This window comes from Podarcis melisellensis (assembly GCF_964234715.1).
Source record: "Podarcis melisellensis genome assembly, chromosome: 12".
Lineage (NCBI taxonomy): Eukaryota > Metazoa > Chordata > Lepidosauria > Squamata > Lacertidae > Podarcis > Podarcis melisellensis.
Genome location: NC_138544.1, coordinates 34,439,711 through 34,458,975, shown reverse-complemented (window position 1 = coordinate 34,458,975; position 19,265 = coordinate 34,439,711). Strand labels below are relative to the sequence as shown.

General features: G+C 40.7%; 2 long non-coding RNA genes across 2 annotated transcripts in view; one reads left to right on the top strand and one right to left on the bottom strand.

The window, feature by feature from the left end:
• Positions 1-19,265, bottom strand: part of LOC309353385 — a 307,936-nt gene that overhangs the window by 221,352 nt on the left and 67,319 nt on the right. The gene's annotated exons all lie outside the window — the stretch shown is intronic.
• Positions 5,293-12,900, top strand: LOC309353452. The gene is made up of 2 exons (XR_014161866.1): positions 5,293-5,881; positions 11,572-12,900. It is a non-coding gene; the product is annotated as an uncharacterized lncRNA (long non-coding RNA).

Genomic DNA, 19,265 nt, shown 5'->3' with positions numbered 1-19,265 from the left:
AGTAGATTTTTCCTTCTTTTGTAAGGGGTTAACGTTTTAATTTCAACAGTGCTGAATACTTATAAGGAAAGGTTGAAATTTCCCAAGGGATGAAAATCCTGTTTTGCACAACCAGCTTTAATCAGACAAACCACACAACAGCCACCCTTCAGTGAGTGCAGTTTGCCACACCAAATGCAGCAAATGGCCTCCTTCCCCCAACTGCAAAAAAATCATTGTTTCAAAGAGCCTGAAGGAGTTAAACCAGCAGCTGAGGTACTAGCTCAGCCTTCATCAGCCTGGGGCATGGGATTACTGGGCTTTTGGTTGCCCTGTACTTGTCTGTATTAGCAGAGACTTTCAATTTAGAGAGTGACCTGATGTCAGACATTCTAATCCACCCAACAGGAACTGTCATGTCTACCTCACCTGGTTGAGCCTCGCTACATAAGCAGATTAGACAGCTGTCATGCACCAACTAGATAGCTCCTCAGACAGAAAGAAATGGCACACTAAACAAAGTCTGAAAGACGCTCACAGTGTATAAGTATTATGTGTAGAGACACGCCTGGCCTTCACTGATTCGCTCACAAAGGGTGTCCAAATGGTTAAAATTAGTTCTACAATAAACAGGAAGCTGAAAGCAAAATATTCATAGTCCAAAACATCCTGGCTTTTAAAAAAGAAAAGCTGAAAATTTTGAATTTTTTGTCTCACGTCTGAACAATATTGTGCAAACTCTCTCATTCATGCCATTTCAGCCAGACTGTAGCCAGAACAGGACAAAATTGGACACATATATGAGAGTGGAGATTTGCCACGGCAGCCAGCCAGGTTTTGAAATGGGACTGCAAAAACACAAGGATGCAAGGGCTGCCCCTTGATACATTTCAACAGCAATCAAATTAGAGGAAATAGGCACTCCCAGCGATAGCAGAATTATAAACATTTTTACTGAAGCAAACTGTACAAGAAGCATGTATATAAACTGTTATCAATAGAAATAAATTCCAGCATATAAACAGAGGGGCAACATACAACTCCAGGTACGTTATAGTAGTTTTATGAGTTCTGGACAGTATACAGCAGTGCAGTGGTACATACTGCAAGACAGTATACAACAGCACCTCCAATCAGTGGTGTGGTGGAAGGGGAATTTGGGGGAATGTGCAGTGGGACATTTTTCACATCAGAAGTGATGACATAATTCACTAGAGTGCCTGTGAAATTTATGGTCCCTCCTTATTCTGGCAAGCGAATAAAGTGATAATAAGTTTCAAAGCAAGTATGAGAATCCATTTGGTTTGCATTTCTTAAAATTCTCCTCTGGAGCAATACTATGACGGCTACGTAACAGCGGGTTCCTGGTTTTCAAAATTTACCACTACACCTGTGTCTCTAATCTTCATATAATCCATTCACCCAAGGTTTCTTTCTTTTCTACTGATCTGTAACTAGAGTCCTATCTAAAACCTCAAAAGGAGAAAGAGAAGTCTGGGTAAATGGATGCTGTCACTGGTCCAGAGACTGTAAAACTGTAAGAAGAGTTTTGAGATCAGGAAATTCTGGATATCAATCTTTACTAATCAAAGAAAAAACTGAACATTCAAAAGAAACATATTTAGACCAATGAAACATGCAGTAGTAAGCATGTAAAGAAGGAAACATTAGAAAGAGGACTATATAAATGTCACCATTTCTCAGGCTCATGTATTCCTTCCTTCTCTTCCTCCTCTCATGTGCTTAAATTCCCTCTGTCATTGTCAGGACTTGGCCACGGGCTGGACAAACCAGAAAGTGAGACTGAGGAACAAGCCAGAAGTCAAGCCTGAAGAATAGCTGTTAGCAAATTCACTTAAGTAACACATAGCTCAGAGAGAAAAAAAATCCTAATAGCACTTTATTGAGGAACCTGAACAGAGTGTATAATTTGAGAAAGGAAAAGTGAGGTTTTGTCTTTCTTAGCAGGGAGACAGTCACCAAACCTACAGAGGAAAACTCCCTTAGTACTACGCAGCCAATCAGGGCACAAACTGCCTCAGCAAACACCACACCACTCTGCCTGGTTCCTAAATAACACCTCCACCCCATTGCCCTCTTGGCTAGATGACTTAACACTAACAAAAATAACCCTTAAATTATGGGATAATCTTGGCTATTACCTTTCCAGCATAACCAAGGGTACAACAACACATCAGGAGTCAGGAAGACTATGTTATGCAAGCAAGACCCAACAGGAAAGGAAAGCCCTCTTATACTCATTCCTGCCAGGGAGAATCCAACGGCCATCTTGAATGGACAGAGTCAGCTCGAGGTTACTTCACTCAGAAACTATCATCTGCAGTTCAGTTCAGCACATTCAACAGCTACTGCTTCAAGTTGCTACTGACGATCACTTCCTATTGCTTTGTTTTTTGCAGATTGAGCAAAATATAGTTCGTGCTAACCCACAGTTTGTCTCAAAATCAAATTCAGAATCCCATTTCAAATTGTGAGATATGACAGGAAACCGATTTGACATTTTTAAATTTTATTTTTACTCCAAGAAGTCTACTTTCTTGCAGCCATTTTGAAACAATGAAGTGTTGACAAAAAGTTGCTATGGGTCATAGCAAAACAAAGAAGTGTTGACAATAAGTTACTATGGGTCATTCCACATACCCAAACTAGTGTGGCGAGATGAGAGTTAAGCTGTTCCATAGGCTGAAGCATTTATGTGATTTCCCCCCTGCCCAGCTAAAACTTACTTTATATTTAGTGTGCAACCACCAAGTGCTCAATGTTTGCCCTATATTAAAAGCACTCCACCAAATGCCAAGCCTTGTTGTGCCGAAAAGTTACTGATTTTCAAAATATTACAAATTTCCAAATATATACCTTATTTTCTTTGTCTGGAGCTAATAAGTAATGCGAGGCGAATGATTATATCTGTGCAGGGAAACTGCAGAATGAAATTTTCTCACTGAAGCAGTCAGTGAGTCTAGAAAGCTGTGTGTTTGTTGTTTTTTTTCCCCTCTGCTTGCAACAGAGGGTTTGTTGCCTCAAGGTCTGTGTTACTGGCTCAGTTAAGCATGCTCCAAAGCTTTTGGACCACTGTATATGTGCCGTAATCCCAAACAGGGAAACTTAATTACTGAGAACCGTGATCTGAATGGAAAAAGAAAACAACAGTAGGAAAACAGCCTACAGCAAAATTCATTACCTGTGGATTCGTTGTTAATGTCCTAGCAAACGTGTGCTGCTTAATATTTTATCTCCAGCTACTGCAGTTCTCTTTGCAAGCCCCAGAGAAAATGTGGCATTTTCCCATCAAACTTCCAATATTTTGCATCTAAAGAACAAAGGAATTAGGAACTCCATGGAAACTCATATTTTCTTGCTCTGACCTTTTGTGATAACTGATACACAAGACTTGAGTTTTGGAGGTTACAATTTACAGCTGCCCTTTCCCATCTTTGAGAAGCACAAAGCAAATGATTTTTGTCTGTGCTGAGGTAAACAAATGCTACTTATGTAGGAAAGGCTTATTGATTTGGCAAGGCCTGGGCCTTTGTTCTGTTACCTGAGTCAAATGAAGGTTGAAGGATATCATCTATTCTGCCTTGTTTTTAATAAAAACAACCATTTTTTAATTAAGGCTGCAGCTTTAAAAGCTTATGCTAGGCTTCAGCATGACTTATCCAGAGTGAGGAATTTTAAGAGAGCCACTTCCTGTTTCTGGTGAGTCCCTAGTTGAAAGCTTAACAAGCAGTAACAGCAGCAGGAAATTATGAACAATCTTGTTAAATTTCCCACAATGCCTCATAGTGCCCGATGTATTGTTGCTCAAAGAGACTCTGAGACATTTAAATAGCAGCTCTTGGCATAGAGACCCAGAACAGATGTAAAGTTTAGTGTGCCCTTCCAGGGCAATGGGACTCCAACAACCACTCAAATGTACTGTGTTTTGACACTAGGCCTCAAAAAGACCTGGCTTGGGACTCTTGTGTTCTAGGTCACATTTGGTTATTTCTGGCCAGCTATGTTATAAACATAACGCGGTGGCACTGTGGGTTGAACCACAGAACCTAGGACTTGCCGATCAGAAGACTGGCAGTTCAAATCCCTGCAACGGGGTGAGCTCCCGTTGCTCGGTCCTTGCTCCTGCCAACCTAGCAGTTCAAAAGCACATCAAGTGCAAATAGATAAATAGGAACTGCTCCGGCGGGAAGGTAAACGGCATTTCCGTGCGCTGCTCTGGTTCGCCAGAAGCGGCTTGGTCATGCTGGCCACATGACCCGGAAGCTGTACGCCGGCTCCCTCGGCCAATAAAGCGAGATGAGCGCCACAACCCCAGAGTCAGTCACGACTAGACCTAATGATCAGGGGTCCCTTTACCTTTACCTCTGTTATAAAACATTAAACAGTATGTACTGGTTTTGCATGCCCAAGGCACAAATCCGCATTTGCTTAAATTTTTTTTAACTGATCCAAGGTCACTCAGTGACTTACATGGCTGAAGAGATCTTCGTCTCTCCTAGACTCAGCGTCATTAGGCAGATTTTGTTTGACTCCCACTTTCCACTAGTCCCAGCTAGTATGAGTAGCAGTCCAACATGGGTTTGGGCATAATGTTCAACTTTAATGTAGGGGCCACAGGTTTCCCTATCCTGTACTACAGAGATTTTATTGATTTATAGAAACAATTTAAAACTACCTTTTGGACCCGGTGGTTCACAACAATAAAAATACAACCCTCATGTGAAAACTGAGAACCATAAAATCACTTTAAAAATAAACAAACAAAACCCAGCAATGTTGACATACAGTTAAGGTCCATTAAAAGCTTGGGGGGGGAATAGTCTTGACTGTTCACCCAAAAACAGAGGGGCCAGTTGAACACCTCCTGAGAGGGTACTACCACAGAGAAGGCCCTGTTTTATACTCTTGTTACCTTTGGCACCAGAACACAGAGCAGAGCCTGGAAAATCCTTTCAGACTTTCACAGCACCCCATGGTATGAAAACTATAATGAAAACAAAACTCAAATCATTTAACACAATAAGTATATAAGAGCAGCATAGTCAAGGAGAAGAACAGAAAGCTCCATTAATGAAAGACCCTTATAAATTACATTAAAGTTGAACATTATGCCCAAAGGTGGAGGGTGGAAGAGAAGGAATAGGAGGCACAGTGGTCGTACATACTGCCTTTACCCCAACACTGCCATGTGCACTTGTCCCATATGCTCTGCCCCCAATGAGTGTTGATCATACATACAAGCGTTTTTGTAATATCTACACATTGTCAGCTTCAAAATGCCAGCCTGTATTCCCCCCGCCCTCATTTAATCCATCCAATCCAATTTAATCTGATGAGTCATAAAAGACCTGTTGCCAATGATACATTTTCAATATCTGGATGTGCATTGGGAATGTTAAGCTCCTGCCTGGAAGCACTCAGAGTAATGTTAAAAAGTAATGCCCATAAACAAAATAGCTGTTAACGTGATGGTACATTAAAACAAAACATTAACATCTCTTATACCTTCTATGGTTTACTTTACTGGGGCTGCTTCTTTCCTTTCGGACGATAAAAAAATATACTTCCCCAAATCTTTATGCTCTTGAATCGTTTTGATCTATTCCTCTTTCTAATGTACAGAAGGCCCTTTTGAATGCAGCTACTTCCAAGAATCTGTTTATGTGGGCCACTTTGTTTTTTAAAAGATGCAGATAAAATTGTGTTTGGTGTTGTTAAGCAGCCTGCTGCAGGGCAAGTGGCTGAACTACATGAGCTGTGGGAGTTCCATCCTAGAATGTGATACCTGAACTGAAGCTGGTTTTCTATAAACAGGACAAGGGGAAAATAATAATCAGCTGGGCCAGTACTGGGAAAATGGCCAGGCAAGCATCGCCTAGGGGTAAGTAGCCAATCCAGGCAGTGCTGAATTATATCACTGTACTATTAATGCAACTCTGCAGATTCTTTATTGTCTCCTCTTCTAGATCACTCATATTCATCTTGCTTGTATCCCAGTGGTTCAAAAACTGCTTTCCAGTTATGGCACCAGATAATAGCACACAGTTCTCAATACAGCCCCTTCAGCTTTTTTCATTCCTATGAACTATACCAGGTGAATTTCAGACAATATATGGGGCAGAATAAATACACATTTATATGTTTAAAAAACCTATATCCCACTTTTCACCACATGTCTCAAAGTGGCTTAAAAAAGGTAAAGGTAGAGGGACACGGGTGGCGCTGTGGGTAAAAGCCTCAGCGCCTAGGGCTTGCCGATCGAAAGGTCGGTGGTTCGAATCCCCGCGGCGGGGTGCGCTCCCGTTGCTCGGTCCCAGCGCCTGCCCACCTAGCAGTTCGAAAGCAACCTCGGGTGCAAGTAGATAAATAGGGACCGCTTTCTAGCGGGAAGGTAAACGGCGTTTCCGTGTGCAGCTCTGGCTCGCCAGAGCAGCGATGTCACGCTGGCCACATGACCCGGAAGTGTCTTCGGACAGCGCTGGCCCCTGGCCTCTTGAGTGAGATGGGCGCACAACCCCAGAGTCTGGCAAGACTGGCCCGTACGGGCAGGGGTACCTTTACCTTTACCTTTAAAGGACGCCTGACAGTTAAGTCCAGTCACAGACGACTCTGGGATTGCAGTGCTCATCTCGCTTTACAGGCCAAGGGAGCCAGCGTTTGTCCACAGACAGTTTTTCCGGGTCATGTGGCCTCCTTGACTAAGCCACTTCTGGCACAACGGAAACCAGAGCAGTGCACGGAAAGGCCGTTTACCTTCCTGCCGGAGCGGTACCTATTTATCTACTTGCACTTTTGGCATGCTTTCAAACTGCTAGGTTGGCAGGAGCTGGGACCGAGCAATGGGAGCTCACCCCGTCATGGGGATTCGAACCGCCAACCTTCTGATTGGCAAGCCCAAGAGGCTCAGTGGTTTAGACCACAGTGCCACCTGTGTCCTCCAAAGTGGCTTACAGAAACAATAAAAATAAAAATTACAGAATTAAATGCACAAATTAAAGCATAAGAGAAAAGAGCATTCAAACAACATTCATGGCCCAAAGGGTTTCTGAAATAAAAATGTTTTGACCTGCTGCCTAAAACTTGGGAAGGATGGTGCCTAGAACTTGATATCTAATGGTTTTTAAAACAATCTCATAACTATCCAGGGGTCTTAAAGAGAATAGGTTTCAGGTTTCTTTTCTAACAACAAAGGGAACACACTAGACCTGACCCATAAAGTGAAAGGGTGAGGTCACAGAAAACTAATTTTCTTAAATCTGATTGTCATACAATATATTGTCTCCCTCCCAGCAGTCAGAACGCCTGGACTTTCTGTCATTTGATAGCAGTAAGGAGAATTGGATGACTTCATTTCTTTAGCACAAGTCTGGCCTAGGAAGGAAATACACAGATAAATAACTCATGGAATTAATTTGTTCTCCCATTTTACTCTTTCTCACTCTTCTCTGCCTGATACTCAGCAAAATTGTTGCTTTCCTGACGGGTTATCCAACCAGAAACATATACACACACACTTGTGTGTATTCACCTTCTGTAGCTATTAAAGATCCCACAAGCTTGCCCCAGGCGGCTGATTGTATAATTTGTCAGATGAATGGCACCAACTGCTCTTAAGGGCAGTGCACTCGCCTATCTGCCATGGATGGCAATAAATCTCTCCCAGCATCATCAGTCCTCAGGTGGACTTCATCGGATGTAGACATCTTATCAGCTGAGCACAGCCTCTCCTAATGGTGTGATAAATATTCCAGCCTCCGAGTATCACTATCAAGAGATTTAAATCAGACCTAGTACTTATTGCTGCTATTACTACAGAGTTAATGCCAATGACTCTTTCACTTATCTCTTTAACCAGAGATGGTGAATAGCCTTTTTATGTCTCCACTCCTGGTCACCGAAAGCAAAATTCATACAGAAATGGCCTCCTCATGAGCTCAGTGCTGAAATTTCTCAGGTGGGATGCAAAGAGTAGTTTATATCATTTTTCAGATGCAAGTTTCTACAATGAGACCATTTCTAAAAATAAAAATAGTGTCTTTTTTCAAACTATCAGGACTAAACAACAAGAGCACACTATCACATGCACCAACAGTAATTAATTAAGTAAGTAAGTAAATCTTTTTCAGTCTGCAAAGTATTTTGCAGTGAATAAATGCTTCTTGTATTATCCCTCTGACATAGGTCATTAACATAAATTCCTTATAGGGGGAAAAATTTAAGATACTGTGTTGCAATGAATGATCTATAGTAATGCTGAAAAGAGGATATGTAAGAACCAAACTAGATATGAAGTTTATCACCTACTTGGCAGTGCATATCTGTTTTTTTAATTCAATAGCAAGTGTGGGGAAGGGACATGGAGTAGAGGCACTGGGCAGGGGACTTCAACCCTTTTGTCGCTCTTGCAGTCCTGATTGGAATTGCCCCACCCCGGCCTTGCTATTTACAATGGGAGGAAAGCTCTGAGGTAAGTGGGGACAATTCCAATCAGGTCCAAGGCAAGGACAAATCTAAGGTTCATTCTTTATCACCAGCCCTGCATTTTCCACAGCTCTTTACATTTTCTGCTCTGAGCTCCTGTTCTAAAAACCAGGAATAGCCTGTCTAACTCTTCCAGCACCCCCCACTTCCATTACGTCTGTAGCATCTGATTTTAATCACAGACACTTCATGCACTTCCAGTTTTAGAAATGGTTTTATTTTATTATTTTTCACACCTACAAATGACATAATGGAACTTTAACCTGCTTATAATATGGTTGAAAAACTGCTCAGTTGTACATCTCTAAGAACTTGCAAGACTCCAGCTAAAAGTACAGAGAACATAAAGGACAATGAGCTGATTTAGTTGAGTTACCATTCAATAAGTAATAGAACTGCTGTATGATGTTATTTCCATTTGAGCCCTGAGACCAAAAGCTCCATTCTTGGTCATGCTTTAATATATAATAAAATTTAAGGTGGAGTAAAGCCACTGGGTGAAACTGGGACATGATGGCTTCCATTTTTAGGGCTTGGCTGGAGGCTCTTGGTCTCTGTGCCACACTATTTTGTCACATGCTTCTCAGGCCAAGTTTCCCAGTGGTGGAAAAAGAATACAAGTCCTTTTTCTTCTTAATTTAGTTCCTGCGGTCATGTCATTTCGATTTAAGAAAGAATATAAGGTTCTTCCGAAGCCAGTATTACTTAAATACTTGTTTATAAATCAGTTGTTTCACTTGTGATAAGGGCTGTCTTTGTTAATGAGACTCTATAGGATCACACCATTTGACTATTAGAGTTTCCAGCTGACCCAAAGAGGAAAATAAGAAAGTGTCACATGGATATCATGAGTATTGGAACTAAGCCAAGACACTAAGGGTACATTCAGACATGGGAATTGTTGCATTAGTTTTCTTGGTTATAATGCTAGTGCTTCTTGTCCTGGTTTCTAACATTTCTGTCATATTGCATTATGGAACTGTGGCTCTTTGATCAATATACCACCATGTCATGCTAAAATTAATTCCTAACAATGGACATGGTGTGACACAACAGTAGATGCCATTGAACATATTGCCACTGTTTATGTACATGCATGTTTCTGTTCCCCCTTGATTCACCCCTGAAAATGGCAGGAAAGAACTGCATATGCTGGAAGACTGCCTTAAATTTCGTCACATGACATGATGCATGAAAACTCTAGGGAAATTACAGCAGAAGACTCCTGTCATTTCCCCTGTTTAAAGGTAAAGGGACCCCTGACCATTAGGTCCAGTCGTGGCCGACTCTGGGGTTGCGGTACTCATCTCGCTTTATTGGCCAAGGGAGCCGGCATACAGCTTCTGGGTTATGTGGCCAGCATGACTAAGCTGCTTCTGGCAAACCAGAGCAGCACACGGAAACACTGTTTACCTTCCTGCCGGAGCAGTACCTATTTATCTCCTTGCACTTTGACGTGCTTTCGAACTGCTAGGTTGGCAGGAGCAGGGACTGAGCAACGGAAGCTCAACCCGTCACGGGGATTCAAACCGCCGACCTTCTGATCGGCAAGCCTTAGGCTCTGTGGTTTAACTCACAGCGCCACCCGCATCCCCTTTCCCCTGTTTACAGGGTTGCAAATAGATGTGTTGTTGTTTTTTCTTCTGGAAGCAATTAACACATAAATGAGCACGAAAAATTCACTAGATTTCAATGTGTAAAGCTCAAGGTAAAGCTTAATGAAGTTATTTTTTAGAATGCCACCCTATTTAGGCTTTCACTGGTAGTTGAAAAGTTTTTGTTTTTTGTTTTTTTGCATATTGCATTGCTCAATGCTGTGACTTAGTCAGTGCTTTCTTTCTAAAAAAATGTTTAGGGGTACTCTCATTTTGACTCAACAAAATCACCATTTTATAGTTCAAATCGGGGAAAATAAATACAGTAAGGACAAAAGTACAAATCCTGAGTACCCCCAGAAAAACGCACTAGATTTAGTATTTTACTATATCACTCAAGTGTTAGCTGTGATTTTACAACTACATTTCTTTTCTTGTAAAGGACCTAGACTTTTTTTTTTAGTTATATGTTTTATTAATTCCATAAATGTAAAAATAATGGAGTGATGAAGCTAATACCGTATTGAAAATCATGTATATTCTAATTATAAGTTTCTAAAAACCTTTAAACTGGATGCTTAAAAACATGGAATTGATAATATGAATATACCTCCAGTATTTATCATCAATACAATGTGCAGCAGAATTTATTCCCTATCAACCTGTACTGAGATGGCCTGCTGCATTTTTCAAGTGAGCAACAAAAAAATGTATTTTTCCTTCTTACTTCTTTCTCTCCAACCCCCACCTAGTGCAGACACACATATGCTGCAATGTGGGATTTGAGAAAGTGTTTTTCTGAGCCTATCAGGAACACTGAGTGGGTGTTCCCGCTACCGCCTCCTGTCCATTTGGTTTTCTTCCATCCTTTCTTCTCTGGCCCAATTTCTGCTTTGAATTTAAACTGCACACTTGCAGCCAGATTTTCCGCACCAAGTACCGTCTAATATAATTCTGTGGTTCTGCCAATGCGAGTATAGTACATCACCAACTGAAACTCCCTCAACGCTGCCAGCCTTCCATCCAACACCAAGCTATTACCAAGCCTTGACAGCCTTGGAACCTCAGTTAGGCCTCAACTCCTCTACAAAATATCACTGCTGAGATACTGGATAGTTCATACTGTCTGCTACCAATGTGCACAGTGCTATCATTTTAATGCTTTACAAATATGGTCTTACGAAATGGGTGTCTTTAAAGTTTTGCCAAGTTTGGGGGTTTTTTTGTTCAAAGATCTTATATATCTCTTAGGCTATCACCCTCTACAAGTTTACGTGGGAATAAGCTTTATTGAAAGCACTGAGACCTATTTGCACTGCAGAGTTCTGGTCACTTATTTTAAGAAAATGTTATAAAGATTTGACTAGCAAATATGCAGAGAACGAAATATGCAGAGAACATAATCCAAGCAAGAGCAGAATTGCTTAAAACTGTTTAAAACTCTATACCTGTACTAATATTGTTTAATTTACACATGAGTTTTGTCTCATTTCAGTATCTTCAATATCACACATGGTCAACTGGATGAGCGGCAGGGCTTTCAGGATAATAGTGCCAAATAGGAGTCCACAACTGGAGGGCCACAAAGAGGTAGCAGGGTACCGTGAAACAAGAGATTAGCCAATAACTTAGGGAAAGACTTGAACCTTATCCAAGAAGGAACTGGAAAGTGCGTAATATGCATTCACAGCAAAAGGTCACAAGAGAGCAGCCAATATGAGTCCAGGCTTTGTCATGGGAAGCTGAGTCACCTGCAACTTAAAAGTTTATTTTTAATAATGTAAGGGATAAATGCAGTTTTATCATTAAATTTCTGATATATTCTCATTTGAGATTTCATACTTTTTATAATTTCTCATCATCATCTAATAGTGAATGTAGGAAATGGGAATGTTTCAAAAAGCTGGAAAAACGAATACAGTAGTTTCCCTTTGTACAAGTGAGTGTCTTGATTGTTCTCAGGCATGTTGGCAAATGTAATGTGTGAACAAGAAAACATTGTATAAAGTTCACAGCAATACCTTGGATGCCACTGTTTTTCTACCTACCACATTTATAGAAAATACTGCAAATACTGTATTCATCACCAGTTCAGGCATTGCATTTGTTCACATGAATCTATACAATACCCGGGACTGTCTGAATATACAAAAAGAGCATTCTTTTATACTGCTACAGGCACTCATTATTTCAAACACTTTTGTTTACCTCTTATTCTTTTACAAATATGGGAGCTGGGACAAAATTGACCAGAGATTCTTACAAAGAAGTACAACAAAGAAGTACCGCCATAGCCAATGGACAATTATGGAAGTTGTGGTCCATAACATCTGGAGGGCGCCATATTAGGTACCTGTAACAGATAGCAGAACATGTATACTTTGTATGTTTGTCCCTGGTTCTAGCCAGGGGTAAAACAGAAGTTTATTTTATTTATAGATACATCCCAGTCAGTGTAAGGTAAAGTTTTTTTGTAACAATGATTTAACTTTAAAACATTGCTACAATATAACTTTACCTCACAAAATTATGGTCTCTTCACAATCTTCCTCTTTATTTTTCAGCAGACATACACACTAGTAGAATGTTTGGGGGTCATATTTGAATCACCCCCGAACCTTTGCAGTAGACTTTTGATTAAAGGGGACAGTCTCTTTTGCCATTGTCAGAGACTTTTAATTTGTCTTTCTTGCCTCCCTTTGCCTTCATCTCTCTCCTAAGATTAAAGCTTTCTATTATAAACATAATTCTTATAAAAGATAAGACTCTCTCCAGTATATCTTTATTAATCCTAGCTAAGATAACATTTTGGAAGCAGACAGGGGGGAAAAAAGATTTATAAAGAGAGAGAGAGAGAAGACAGTTGCAGATCAGCACAGCAGGGACAGAGACTGATACACTGTGGGAAACTGTTAACAAAGAACTCTTAAGTTAAAAGTTACCTTACAAGTGAAATTTTACAATAACGTATGTTAGCCCAACACTCCTTTATGCTTCTTTGAGTGTGCGTGTGCCTATGCGAATATTTCCCTTTTCATCCATTATGTAAATCTGTCTTTGGATTTTTCAAATTATATTATCTAGGCCAAATGAATAAAATTTTATTCTTGAAGTACCCCATTGGAATCAATAGATGGAAAAAGTCAGAACTCCATTGCATTTTGTATAGTATCAAAGGATGTTTGAAGCTTGGGACATTCTCCCCCCTACTTTTAACACCATGGTCCAGAAAACTCTTCAACTATGCACGCCTACCTATGCCAAACTTTAAAAACCAAATAAATGAACTATGCACGCCTACCTATGCCAAACTTTTCAAACCAGAACACATCATCTTTCAAAAATTGCAATTCTCTGGATTTTTTTGATGTAGTTTTCCTACCGCAAAATGTGAACAAGAGTGAATAACTTAATAAAAATCAATGTATAAAACTACGTTATATTAGTGGGAATGTGCTTGCAAAATGGATTATATTAGGCAAATACATAGAAATAGAAATATATTTGGAGAAATGTGCACTAACTGCATACATGCGGACTTTGTTTTCAACAGAAAAAAAATGATGTGAAAATGGAATGAAATAAACTTAGGTTGGGAAAATTTGAAACTCACGAGAAACTGTAACTGGAAGATTTATCCATTTCTATTCAATCCTTAATTCACTTATGTAGTAGATACACCTAAACTTTATTATGCCATGTGTCAGTCAAATGACACAGAGAGCCTCCCTGCCATTCATTCTTGCCAGCTATTGGAACTACCATGAAGGCACTTCACATAATTTTATAGTCACACATGTTGGAAAGCTAATAAATGTTATGGCAGCACCATGTAGAAGTGGTTTGTAGCATCTTCTGTATTGTATTTGTTCAGATTGTAGTTATTAAATCACACACACAAACTTGCTCCCAAAGTAGCTCAGGGCTACAAAAAACAAATCAGTGAAACAGCGCTTTAAAACACACACACACATTTTTAAAACAAACAAATATCCTCACATCTATTAATTTCTAGGTTGCCAGCAGCATTGTATTTCAGCCATCAAATGTCTGGATGAACAGAAATATTTTAAAGTCTGCTGAATATTAATCGTGAGAGTGACAGATCCAACCTCACTAGAGAGAGCATGTGATCAATAAGGTCCTGTTGTGAGTCAGGACCAACCAAGCAACACCCAATGGGGCCACCACCAAGGCATTCCCTGCCAATCAAAAGATCTGAGGTGGTTGATATATTAGTTTAGGTACTTATGCCCAAAACCATTATATACCCGTATACTAGTCCTACCACCTTAAATAGGGCCCAGTAGCTCACTAGCAGCCAGTGCAGCACTTTCAGGACCAGTGATGCAGAGTACTGCTCTATTCACCAACCTAGCAGCATTAATCCACCTCAAGCTGCAGCTTCCAGACCATCTTCAAGGGCAGCCTCACACAGAGTACACTGCTGTAGTCCAGAAAGGCTGCACAAGGGGACTACAAGTTGTCAAACATTTTCCATGAAAGAGCTCACAAACACAGTTCAAGAACTAGGTCTTACAGTATTCTTAGATGCAGTGGGGCAAGAGGATGTCCTATATTTTTGCATTCATATTATTATTTTCTATTCTGCACTTTATATGTTCAGCAGCCCTGTCTTTTTTATGGACATTGTTATGCTTTGTATATTGAATCCAGAGAACTGTAGTTTACTCATGACAGAGCACCCTTAATATGCTACAGTTCCCAGGATTCTCTGGAGGGACATTTGCTTTAAACAGCCTGAGGAAGTCACCCCTGGACCAATCGTAAGTAAGATGGCAGGCAGGTGAGGGCTGGCTGACAGCCCTCTAAGGTCAGTGGAGCAGTCCCCTGTTTGTCCTGATAGACCAGCCTTCACTGCTTGCAGGCATATCTTGAGTGACTCACAAACTATTATGATTCTACCACTAGATGACTGGAATAACATGAATGTCCCTGGAACGCTATGTGCAGTTTTGCCACCACAGCAACCTGAAATAAATGTGATTTATGGGATTATCCCATTTGTAGAATGGCTTCATGTGCTTAGGCAAAACAAATCTGCATTTTGGGGCTGGCCCTTCCTTCTGAGGTAGAACACAATTGCCCATCCAGCCAAAATTAAGCACTTTAATTCCCATGATTTCAGTAGGAAGCTAATTCATGTGCTTACACCATTCCCATTGTTATCAACAGGTTTAAATATGCTTAATCTGCCTGAATCATGCCCCATGTGTTTTTGGCAGGAGTAAAGAAATTATAAATAAATAAAACTAATTTATTTTCATAATGAAAGTACTGAGATAATTAAATAATTCCAGGAGTAATGAAACCTGCTTGATCTGCACTAATCGTGTTGGGCACAACATGCTCTAATCTACACCACAAGCAAAGATTGTAGATACTGTTACATGTTAATACCTAAATTAATCCTCCTTATTGAAGGATAAGATTCCTAGGGAATTTGCTTAATTCATTACTTTAAATTATTCTGGCTTCTCTAGGGATAGCAATAAATGTGGTTGGTAGACTCCCATCCTTTCATTCCAGTGGAAAGCCATTAAACATTAAATAGTATGATGTTACCCCCAATTGAAATTATTTTAGTTTTGGAAATAAAATTACAAAAACAAACTCATCATTAAAAGGTTGGGCAAAAAGAATAGTCACTGCTGCAGGAGAAAGAGTATCTTCAAATGGACAGATAAAAGCCAGTTTTGAGAATAGATCAGGACAAACATTTTCTTCTTATCTTGTAACTGAAGCAATGAGATTTCACGATCTTGGTGGTGCTTTCCTTTCAAGAAGTGCATATAAATCAGTGAAATTAAACAGTTTGAACTACGTACATTGGAATATATGTACTTGGGACTCAATCAGGTCCCCATGTGAACAGACAGCAGTGCTAAGGAGACAGCGATAGTATGTCTGATGCAGAGAAGGCAAAAAAAAAACAACAACCAAAAAACCCACACCCAAGCCCTGTAGGGAAAGGACTTGTCCTGCATGAAATGAATTAGAAGTTTCTGCATCTGGAAATACATGGCAATGAATCATAAAAGTAGGGACATCTCAAACACATCATCTAAATGCCCAAGGAACCATGCATCCCTCCTGTTGCATTTTTCCTGTCCACACTTATAAAGAAATTAAGCTGCTGTTTCATTTTTTCTATCCTTAATGCAGTGGCAGCTGTTGTGGTGTGGAACCATCAGCTGGAAGGGGCAGGCAGGGGGCACAGCAGTACAAGGGCAGTGTGGGTGCATCAGTGAGAGCACTGCATTGGCTCTGACCTTGCTGCTATCCTGCCTCACCCTGTCCAGGCAAACTGCAACACCACCAGTGTCAGAAGGGTGGTTGCACCACCATACCTTAATAGATTTTTCTATGGTAAAAGAATACAATGGTACCTCAGGTTACAAACGCTTTGGGTTACAAACTCCACTAACCCAGAAGTAGTTCCTCAGATTCCGAACTTTCCCCCAGGATGAGAACAGAAATCGTGCGCCGCCGGCACAGTGGCAATGGGAGGCCCCATTAGCAAAAGCGCGCCTCAGGTTAAGAACGGTTTTGGGTTAAGAATGGACCTCTGGAACGAATTAAGTTCATAACCAGAGGTACCACTATAGACAGCTGCAACGCTGGGAAAATGGGAAGCTTCCTTATACTGAGTCAGATCATTGGTCCATCTAGTTCAGTATTGTCAACACAGACTGGCAGGGGCTCTCCAGGGTTTCGTCCAGGAGTCCTTCCCAAACCTACATGGAGATGCCAGGAATTGAATATGGAACCTTCTGCATGCCAACGAGGTGTTCTATACCACCTATTTATTTATTTATACGGACTATGGCCCAAACAGGAAGGGAGAAGGAGTAGCTTTATATTGAAAGTATGTGTAGAGAACCATGACCTGGAGCATGGAAGGCAGATTGAGAGTATAAGGGTAAAAATTGTAGGCGAGGGAAACAACAGTGACCTTACTGCTATAGATCTCCAAGCCAGACTGAAGACTTGGATGATACCTTCCAAGAGTAGATTGCCAAACATTCAAAAAAGAGAGATACAGTGGTCATGGGAGACTTCAACTACCCCAATAGCTGTTGGAATTCGCACTCTACGAAGAATGCAATGTCCAACAAATTCCTCCGTTGCCTCACTGACAATTTCATCTCCCAAAAGGTGGAAGAAGCAACAAGAGGGTTATCTGCCTTGCACCTAGTCCTCACCAACGTGGAGGAACTGATCGAAAAGTGGAATCATAGAATCACAGAATTATAGAGATGGAAGAGGCCAGGAAGGTCATCTAGTTCAACCCAATGCAATGCAGGGATCTTTTGCTCCTGCTCTACTGACCTATCTCAAGAAGTGCTGGGATTCTTGGGAGGAAGTGATGATGTCCTCTTGGTTTCATTATACAGAGGCAAGGGAAAGCTGAGTGTAGTCGGACATGCAATCTGAACTTTAAGATGGCTGATTTCAAAAAGCTTGGGGAACTACTGGGTAAGATCCCATAGTCAAACAAATTCAAAGAGAAGGGAGTCCAATATAGATTGGAGTTTCTCAAAGGTGAAATATTGAAGGCACAAAGGCAGACAATTCAAACAAGAAAGAAAAAGTGGGAGGCATCTAAAGAAACCAGTGTGACTGCATAAGGAGCTTACAGATGAACTAAGATTTAAGGACATGTATAAGAAACGGAAAAGGGAAATCATGAAGGAAGAGTATACATTAGTAGCCAACAGTTGTAGAAGGAAGGTCAGACAGGCCAAAGCTCAGAATGAGCTCAGGCTTGCAAGAGAGGTTAAAAATAATTTTTAAAGGTTTCTTTGGCTATGTTCAAAGCAAAAGGAAGAACAAGCAAGTAGTAGATGCTCTGCATGGAGAAGATGGAGCAATGCTACTGGATGACAGTGAGAAGGTGGAACTACTCAACACCTACTTTGCCTCTGTTTCCATCCAAAAGGAAAGCAGTACCCAGCCTGGTGATAACAGAATAAACAATACAAGGGAACTATAGCCAAAGATAGGAAGAGAGGTGGAAACGGAACACCCAGCTACTTTGAATGAATTCATATCTCCAGGGCCAGATGAGCTGCACCCAAGGATGCTAAAGGAACTTGTGGATGTAATCTCAGAGCCTCTGTCTATAATCTTTGAGATTTCTTTGAGAACAGGTGAGGTCCCTGCAGACTGGAGGCAGGCATATGCTGTCCCCATCACCAAGAGAATGAAATTTGTCACACTGTACAGTGGTACCTTGGAAGTTGAACGGAATCTATTCCGGAAGTCCATTCGACTTGCAAAATGTTCAGAAACCAAGGCATGGCTTCTGATTGGCTGCAGGAAGCTCCTGCAGCCAATTGGAAGCTGCAAAAGCCGCATCGGGCGTTCGGGTTTAAAAGAACGTTTGCAAACCAGAACACTCACTTCTGGGATTGTGGTGTTCAGGAGCCAAAACTTTCAACTTGCAAGGCGTTTGGGATCCAAGGTACAACTTGTATAGCAGTGCTCTCAAAAGAGGTAAAACTACTTCTACACTTATGGACTGAGAATGAGGTGACTGCCTTAAGCAGCAGGTGGTGGGAGGAAACAATGACAGCCCCCTGGCTGTTCCTCCAGGCATTCCAGAACTGTGTATGCCACACAGCCTATCCTAGGCCTGCCTCAGGAGCAGTGACGATGTTATGCCATTTAGTGCTGAAGCAAAATTAAGCTGTTACTCTAATTGGCTTCTGTGCAAGAGACACCATCTTGTACTGTGTCACAGGCATTAAAATGTCTTGAGCCAGCCCTGCAAGGTAGAACCTTTCAATAGGCAAGAATGCTATGAACTATTGCTTAGGGGGCCAAATGACTGAAGACCTTTCTAATATATGTAGAGGAAATGGAAGCAAATTAAAGTGTACGGAAGACTACATAGGGAAATAGTAAACATTCTATAGTCTTGTTAAAGTATAATGCATCTTTGCTATTTATTTTATGAAAATAATAGAAACTATATACTATATATATTTTTTAAAAAGAAATTAAATTCAGACAGACAAGTCCTTTTGCCTGTTAATAAGGTATAGATGATGTTATCCAATGATTAATTACAATATATCATCACTAATAGATCCCTAAAATTATATGCTATGCACATAAAACAAGGTGTGTTGTGTTGTGGGAACATTAAGGTATTTTAACCTC